The following is a 9,942-nucleotide window of genomic DNA, read 5'->3' as shown; positions in this document are numbered from 1 at the left end:
CTGAACATCCGGTAGCGATTTAAAAATAAAAGTCGTGACTTCTGATTTGTTGTGAACATTTATTATTATTATTATTATTATTGTTGTTGTTGTTGTTGTTGTTGTTATTTAATAATGAAAATAAAATGTATTATTATTATTATTATTATTATTATTATTATTATTATTATTCCCTACTGAATAAGACGCAAATTCATATTTTTGTCCAAATTTTCTCATAGAACTGGTTTTATTTTCAAATAATACAAAGCAGTGTTTACATTATTTTCTATATTTGCAACAAAACGAATATGCTTGTAATATGCTTGTTTACTCGAATAGCAATGAAAATAGAAACAAGTCAAATTCATAATTAATGGCAGCCATGTCAAAAGTGAAAATTAAATGGAATTTTCAATACAAGATTTTGAAATAACATTATGGCACCTATGAACAAGAGTTGTTTAGTGGAGACCTCAATTTCGTTTCACATGACATTTTTAGAATAGTGTTTTTTGATGTATAATAATGCCTAATAAATATTTATTGTTTAATATTTAGGCTAGAATTAATATTCATATTTATCTTCATATATAATCATACACGTAAATATCAATTAACAATGTCAACGGAGAATTTAAGTAGGCTATACAAATGAAATATTTGTTCATTTAGTCTTATTGTAATTTTCCATTTAAAAGTTATATTGCAAAATAATCAATTGTTTATTTTTATTTATTTTTTATATATTTTTTAAGTTCTGTATTCATGCAGTTCTGTGTTTATAGCAGTGTAAACGAGATATTTAGACTATTCTCAGACCACATGACGTGACACAGAGGGAGGTGACAGAGGGAGTTTAAAAGGATCGGTCAGTTTATGGCAAATAACTCTGTTAGTTGAAGTTCTCAGTGACACAGATTCCGGACTCACAGCGGGAATAATGATGTTCTGCAGAGTGGCTTGGCAAAGACTTGCACCTCTGGCACGCAAAACACTCACTCCGTTCAGCAATGGTAAGAAAACATCGATTTCCAGTCCATCGTTACATCCATATTCAATGCAGTTTCGATTTTGCAAATGAAATTCACCAGCCTACACCTCGCAATCTAAAAGTGTTAAAAAAAAAAAAAATTAGCATGTTCCAAAAAATAAAAAGTGCATATACTTTGAAATATGTTATGAAAATTAATTCGACACTTTTGGACACTTTTAATTGGTCTCTTTTAGGAGGCGTATCAGTGGTTTATGGCTTTACCTTAACGCAGAACATTGAGTTCTGATATTTATGTTATGCAACAAGTGAGATATGCTCATTAAATTCATCCAATATTAAGTCTGTTTATAGGGATTTCATAAATCAGTAAACTGGAAAGACCTCTTTTGTCTTTGCATTTGGAAGAGACCCATAAGTGTTTAATGTAATGGAATATTCGAAGAGAGTCTGTATATTGTAAGAGTTTTATTTTTTTTGTATTGCAATGATTAGAAGGTATTGTTTGTACTGTTGTGATTATTTTCACGATTATTATTTATTGTAATACAGTGTTTTATATGGTATTATTTATTGAACATATTTGCATAATTTGTAGGAAAGTGCTAATCAATAAATTATGTGTGCAGCGACCTGCATTCCAAAGTAAATCTGGAAATTTAGTTTTAATTGCTGCTTTTATTTATTCTATGATTGTTAGTTAATTTTTAAAGTTACAACCTGCACTGATAAGGACATTGCATATTATTATTATTATTATTATGATTATTATTTTGCTCATTTCAATTAAATTACCAATGAAGAAATTTGAGTTCGAATAAGGATATGGAATCTTGTGGTAAATCAAATGTGGTGACATTTTTTAAGGCAAGTTGTGATTCATTTTTAAGAAGAGTGTTTCATTGTTAATTTTGTTTGATATTAGCATTTTTCTGAATTTTGAGTTTGTTTTTAATGCAGAGTTTTCCATAACAAACAGCTGGGGCATGTAAACCTTTCCCAGCTCAGTGCATCTTTGGGAAATAGCTGAGTTTGATCTGTTTAAAGTTAATGTCCTGCCGAAGGATTCACTCAGTTTGAACTGCGTGCAAATTTTTTTATTTTATTTTTTTGTCATTTTTGTTTTAAAATCTGAAGATCTCCTGTCACCTTTAACTTTGAGGGCCAGTTTAAGCTGGCTCAGCATTTTGTGCATGATTGAACTGATGTATTCACAAAATCTGCTCAGGCATTTTCTAAAACTCCCCAAATATTTGAAGAGGGCCCTATGCAGGGCTCTCTGCCAACATGAATTTGCCTTGGGTTTTGCACACTGACATGTCTGCTGTCTCCACCCAAGTGGCGTTACATTATGCCAGTGTTTATGTGTAAAGCTCTCACTGTTTTCAGAGAGCATGACTGTGCACATGTTGTCCTGGACACCTGCTGGTCTACCTTCACCTTAACAGTCCGTTGACGCATGCAGCCATAAATGAGATTAAATGTATAAATGAGGCACAGGCCATCTTGGTGCAGTCACCTTGTTATTGAAGTCGTTCCTGCAATTCTTGCTTGGTTAAACTGGAAATAACTATATAAAGTCTAGATTTTGTGATGTGGCTGTATAGTTTGTCCTGTGCATGTACTCTAGTGTTGCTTTAAGAGAGTGGGTGGGAGAGGCAGTTTAACTGTTGGACATTGTGTTCTCTTCTGCTGCTTCATTGCAGCTACACAGAGGATGTGTGTTTGCCTAAATGCATGCACAGACACAAAAGCCTAAAACGCATGCTTGCTGCATCAGGTTTGTCTCGTCCAGTGTAACTTTGCATGTTACTTAAAATGTCCACTTACCAAACTCGTTCTCTGATACAACTTCATTAGTGGCACAATTACTGGTACTGGTGAAAATAACATTACAACAACTGAGGGACAGTAGCAGTTGTTGAAAACTGATATTATTTTTATGTTATAAATATTGAAATTATTTTTTACTCTGTTTTTTAGATGATTGGTTTTTAAAATTAAACCTGTAAAGCCTAACATATTAAATAATAGTCAGTAAAATGTAATTGTTATGAAATGGAAGAGTTTATTGAACCTTTAGATAAAAAAAAAAGAGCATAATATTTGATACATCATGCTTTTGTGGCTCATATATTATGATATAGGAGAATATGGAGAACATTCTTGAGGACGAAAAAGACATTTTATTCAGAGGTCCAAACTGAGCACAAATGTGATGTTTATCTGGTCAAATGGTATGATTAAATTCTGATATCTAGTAATGTAGATCAATGAGGTATACAGTATAGCAACAAAAAATGCATATACATATCAGTTGTCAATCTATATCTTCCAATAATGTCTTAGTAAAATGATATTTAATTGCTTAGTTGTATGATCAAAGCTTTGTAGTTTTTATTGGTGCAAAACATAATGCAGTGCAATATAATGATGACTGAGAGATAAATGTTCCTCAAAAGGCTGATGTATCATATCTGATACTCACATTTTAACATCATTTTTCTTAAAAATGAAGAATGGATAATCAAATTAAATGACGCTGCTTTAGTCCAGTAAGTGTTCATCTTGATAAATATGAAATATTATTAATTCTAAACATGTCCCACAACCTCCAGGGGGACCTGTTTAAAATTATACTAAAGACATTTTACTAAAAGGCTTTTTACTTTTTACTTTGATTATGCTGATAATTTAGAGGCCTTAAAAATGTGTGTATCAAATACAATACAGTAGGCTTTATACAGTTAGTAGTTTTTGCATTGGATTTTCATTTTTCAAAATTGGATTGACGGGTGGTCAAGGAAAAGAGACACAGCTTCATTTGCATGTACTGACAAGTGTTTCCCTTTATCTTTCAATAGCTGTGTTCCCTACGCGACAGATGTCCTTTGGTCTACCTGCGTCCGGCACAAACATAGCTTAAATGGTACTTGGTGGAAGCTCGCTTACTGCTGCTCTTGTTTATGTATGTAATTTTTATTTCTTCATCCTGTTTTAGAATACGTTGTTAATATTATAATTTAACAAAAACATCCATTTATCCTCATCTAAACTCTTTTTCCTCCTTACAGGCCTATAAGACAATAAACTCTGACAGTGCAAGATATAATGAAAGAATTGCTCAACTCGAGGCCAGACCTAAAAGTACGTTTTATTTAATTTAATTTAATTGTATTTTATTTTATTTTATTTTATGTAATTTAATGTATTTTTTATTTTATTTTATTTTATGTCATTTAATGTATTTTTATTTTTATTTTATTTTATTTTATTTTTGTGGCATAGCGCTGTTTTTGTGTATGACTACCTGTTTTCATTTTGCCTGTTAAAGATCACAGTTAATCTTTCAACATCAGTAAAGTGGAAATAATTTACACAGACAGCTGGGATTAGATTCCCATTCAGAGATCTTTCATTGTTAGATTCATTGAATTGATGGGTGCCGTGAGGCAGGGTGTCACGTTTTGCTGCTGGTATGTGCATGTGTATGTTACTGCAGTTCCTCAGGCCTGATCCTATTTCTGAGGTTACTCAGCAGCCACTAAGCTAGCTACATTTAGAGCAGCTTTCACTTGTTTACTTCTCCTGTTTGCGTGCTGCTAACCACCTTACTTTTTGTTCTCTCATCAGGTGAGGAGGGTGAGTATAAATTTAGCATTTGTCTTAGCAGCATGTCTGTTTTTGAGTGATTGAAAATGCAGTCATTAATCAATAACAAAACTTTTCTATAAATTTTGGTCTGTCCCATTTTACTTGTTTTGCCTGCTGCAGTATGTATCACGTAACTCAGAATAGAAGCACTTTTCCGATATTAGTTGCACAACTTTTTAGTGTTTGCAGACAGTTTAAAGGAACACTCCACTATTTTTGAAAATAGGCTCATTTTCCAACTCCCCTAGAGTTAAACAGTTGAGTTTTACCATTTTCGAATCCATTCAGCTGATCTCCGGGTCTGGCGGTAGCACTTTTAGCTGTAGCTTAGCATAGATCACAGCGCCTGAAAATAGTCCCCAGCACGCTCCCTGTGCAAGCAGGTGGTCATGTTGGTTATGTTGACGGAAGTTAGCCTATTTTCAGGCGCTGCGTAATATCATTGAGCATCCATGCAGGTTCTTTACAATCTAATTCTGAGGCATTGGGCAAGTATGGTTCACTTTGAGCTCCCCAAAAAGTTCTAATGCTAACTCTAAGAACTTGGACTCTTTGAAGTCTAATCTTACTGAATGGTTTCCGCTATGTGCGCATCGTCCTGTTCTCATAATCTCTCTAATGTTGTTCTATTAATGACAGATGGGTTTAGCAACACTTGATGCTAACCCTCTTCATTTAGTATAACAACACATTTCCTAAGTCTGCTTTAACTTTTTAATCACACTTGATCTTGGATTTTCTTTGGATCATGTTGCCTTTTCTTGAAGTCCTGCTCACTGTATTCCATTTAGGAGCAGTGGCCGAGGTGGCCTCAGTAGCAGAAGCAGCTGTGGTTGTGGAAACCACAGCAGCTGAACTTGCCACAGTTGTTGAGGCCACAGCAGCACAACCCGTCATTGAGGTGGTTAATGCAGAGGCTGAACAGACCTCAGAACCTGTGGATGCAACACTGGATGTTGGGACAGCAACTACCATTGTAGAGGCAGTAGCAGCTGATGCTGAGGAACCTACTGCACCTGTTGTTGAGGATGTTGCTGCTGAGGCTGCTTCTCCCATTGCTGAGACAACCAGTGAGGCGTCTTCTGCTGAGGAAGCAGTCTGAATCCCCAGCAGTCTAGATATGTGATTCTTCCCAACCCACCTTGGAACGCTGCATTAACTTTTAGAGACTCCCATTTTTGCGCTCCTTTTAACTGATTGACTGTGTCCTCTGCACAAAAAGAAGTGTCCCTTCTGAACTCCACAGGGTGCTAATCCCACAGTTGAGGAGGAGGAGAGGTTGATGAAGTCCAAAAAATCAGTGGCAACGCTTTTCAATTCCAAACTGAGGTTTTATTATCCCAGTCTGTGTTTTGATGCTTGAATATCTAATGTAAATCGCATATGATTTTTTAACATCTCCTCCTTCACATCCAGTGGATAGGCCTGCTGTAATACTGTGTCCCTGCAGTATAACATATTGTGTCTCATACGTGTGCATGGAGACATTTTTCTTAAATAGCTTCATATTGACAATGACTTTTACTGTCAACAAGAACATGCTAATATTTTATGGATAAGTAGGTTTGTGCGTCCTTCAGAACTGAATGCTTTTTACATTCCAGGTCAGTTCCTATTTCAATGGTATTGAATTGAATTTGAACTGAGATAGTAAACAGCATGCAGAATTGTGTTTAAGGAAGTAGAATTAAAATGAACCGAAAGTCAAAGGAATTTATGTAAGTGCAATAACTGTAATTTTAACTAGAAAAAGAAAGTTAATCAAGACAAACTTTAAGCGATGGCTTGACAAAACCTTGTTGTGTAGAACTTGACAAAGTTTCATTCATTTCAGCCTTATAGACAGACAGAGAAACAAACATAGATCTGTTTGAAATGCCACCTAACCATCTTTAGCCGCTTTAGGTAAATAACTAGAAGAATAACAAATTGCAATAAACAGTAAAACTAAAATAAATGAATATTCTTAAAATAAATTAAAATAATATGATAAAGGACTGTTTTGTACAGCTAAGATAACTAGAAATGGCTGACACCAGAAGCGTTGCGCATTTGGTTAAAAACAAAGTGGACAGACATGAATACTTCATTTATATATAATTCTTCTTATGGGGTAGAAGAACACTTGATTGACTTTAGGGTGGCCAAGTTTTCGATTCTGAATTTTGCCCAATCCTGATACCTACAATAAAATGTGTCTTGCATGTTTTTGGAGGTGCCTTTCTGCACATGCATTCCAAAATCACTGTGGCCTAATAAGCAACTCTTCCATCAAGGGAGATCACTTTTTTATGATTTGCCATTGTTTTTCTACCTGTGAATGTCCTCTCTCAGTTATTGGGATGGAGGAAATCCACTGTGCCTTTTACTTTTTTTATTATCATCTTAAATATCTCTTAAAATTTGAACTATAATGGAAACATAATGCCAGTGTCACTTACATGTCATGGCACTGGAGACATTTGCTATTAATCTTGATGCTGTTTTTGAATTTAGGCTCAACCAACTAAGAACTGAAGTTGATTGCAGTTTTCAAAACTGACAAAATATTTGTATTCCTTAAATAAAGCTTTTAAAATGATTATTTTTTTAGTCTGAATTCAGTGCTATTTTCATTGCAATTTTTGATTCCTTTACGTCATGAACTGTAAATGAAATATATAAGCAAATCGTCATAGTGTATTTACTTAATATTTAGTATTTCTGTATATTGTGTACACTTAGAATAGCACCGTATTGTGTATGATGCTTTGCTTAGTTTTGATAATCCGCTTTAAATGTTTCTACATTCCTGTAAATACAGATTAAACCACACTTCCTTATGTTTATGTTGGTAAATGCATCCCAATTGTTGCTCTTAAAGTCCATTTTCGTAATGACTAAGCATCTCTTAGTGTTAATCTGAGTAAATCTCTCTAATGTGTGTTGATTGTTTCATCACTAATCTTAGAGGTTTATGCCACTTATAGTGGCTTAAGGAGATTTTCCAATGGCACCACCTTCAAATCTAGCTTTAACCCTTGTGTGGGGTTCATATTTTTGTTATTCAGACAGTGTTTGTGGGTCTGGTGGACCCGCTGCATTTTGGGGTTTTTAATTCAACACAATCAAATGAGCCAAGGCCAATGAGTCTGAGTTTGAAAAAATAATTAATCATATCATACAACAGGTATTGTAGATATATAGCAAACATATGTCAAGGACATGATATTGAGATATTGAGAATTTCCTTTAAATCCAAAGGCATCTGCTAAATCCATAAATGTAGTGCTATTTTAGTATCATTGATATAATATTATTGTTTTTGTTATTACCTGTATTAGATTTTATTTTTTAAGTACCAAGAGCTTGTAACACTCCAAAGAGAAAGGAAAAATTGAAATCGCATCATATGACCCCTTTAACCGACCATAGATGACACAAAATCTCACATTTAGTGAATTACTATGATCTTAGTTTTGTCATTTACAGTTTTACAGCTCTAACAAGTCAATAGTGTCATTAATCATTATACTGCTTAAGTCGGTTCAGTGTTTATTCAGTTCAGTTTAATAACTGTAAAGTTCATCAGTTGTACATAGACTGTATTATACAGTGTAGTTTTTACATGTACGTGTGAGTGCTGATAGACTCCTGTGTGCTCCACTGCACAATGAACAAACAAAAGATACAAGATAGTAGTGTTTTACATTTGTCATATCCGTGTGTAATTTGGTGTGTATATGGCTAATCATTTGATGTTTGAGTACTATGCAAAAACACCATTTTTATAAGAATTAAAACTTCAAAAACTTACTTTTGTAAGCGATGTGTAATGCTTTGCATGTTTGTGGTTTTGTGTGCATGAGTTTAGAGAAGAGAAGCCATAGTTTCAGAAATTCTGAACAATTAAAAAAAAAAACTGTAATCTGAAAAACAATATTTGTGAGATTTAGCTATACTTAAGGCAGTTTTGTGTATATTTTGTGTCTCTGGAAATTAGCGACACTGTATTATGTTGAATATCAAAGGTGTTGTGTTATGTTAATGCACTGAAAAAAAAATGTTTCATTCATCCAATTAAAAAAAAGGGGATGATTTATTTTTCATTGGCTCAAGTTAAAAAATATAGATGTGAATCATTACCCTAAATTTGTTTAATTGGATGAATTAAACTTTTTTTTCAGTGTGAGAGATTTGGGGGCACATTTATGTTTTTAGATTTGTGGAATAATAATTAATAAATAAATAAATAAATACATAAATAAATAAATAAATAAATACACACACACACACACACACACACACATATATACATACACATATACACATATATACACATATATATATATATATATATATAGTTTTTATTTTAAAGGGAAAAGATTTGGACAGGAGGTCCCAAGTGGCATGTATATGCTTATGGGAGAACTTTCACCAGCCTTCACTTGGTCAAGGGCGCTGAGGAAGTGAGGGTGCCACACTACCTGACGCCGTGGGTCATTTCCACAGATATGGTGTGGTGGGACACCACCACCCCAGCACCATCCAGGACAGCAATCCCACATGAAGATGAACACAGAGACCATCCAGTCTTCCGTAGGTGGCCACTGCTGCAGGAGATATAAAGCAGCATCCCGATCCAGTATGGGTGTTTCAGATGCTGTGATGAGTGGAGGTCTCCATTTGTCCAATCCGATGTGAAGTGTAGTGGAGAGAAGACTTAACTTTGAGCATGAGAGAGTTTAACCCACTTTTAATGGCGTTCTGCTTGTGCTTGTCAAACTCAGTTTCTGGAGGGCCGGAGCCCTGTAGAGTTTAGATTCAACCCTAATTAAACACACCTGATCCAGCTAATCAAGTCCTTCAGGCTAATTTGTAAACTACATGGTTTGTGTGTTGGAGCAGGGTTGGAACTAAATTCTGCAGGCTGCGGCCCTCCAGGAACTGAGTTTGACACCCCTGATTTAGAACATTGGTGGACTCAGTCAAGAGTCAACGGTGTGATTTTCAATTCAAAAGCAAATATGTATGTAATTTAGTTATTTTATTTTAACATTATAGTTAATGCATTAACAAACATAGTAAAAACTCAATTTTATGCATATAAATTATTCATTTTTAAATAAATGAATATACTCTATCACTCTTTCAGTCATTCACTGTACAGGGCATTCACTGTAGGCCTAAAGTGCTAATGATCACATAGTTCAATATTTGGAGCTATCGAAAGCAAATACAGACATCTGATCATACAATCATTAAACTGTCGAAAAGTCGCTATTGAAAACATAATTCAAAACCATATCATTGTTATTATGGATATTAGTGAAACA

Source organism: Sinocyclocheilus anshuiensis, unplaced genomic scaffold (assembly GCF_001515605.1).
Source record: "Sinocyclocheilus anshuiensis isolate Anshui unplaced genomic scaffold, SAMN03320099.WGS_v1.1 scaffold86, whole genome shotgun sequence".
NCBI classification, from domain to species: domain Eukaryota; kingdom Metazoa; phylum Chordata; class Actinopteri; order Cypriniformes; family Cyprinidae; genus Sinocyclocheilus; species Sinocyclocheilus anshuiensis.
Note: the sequence above shows the minus strand (reverse complement) of the source record.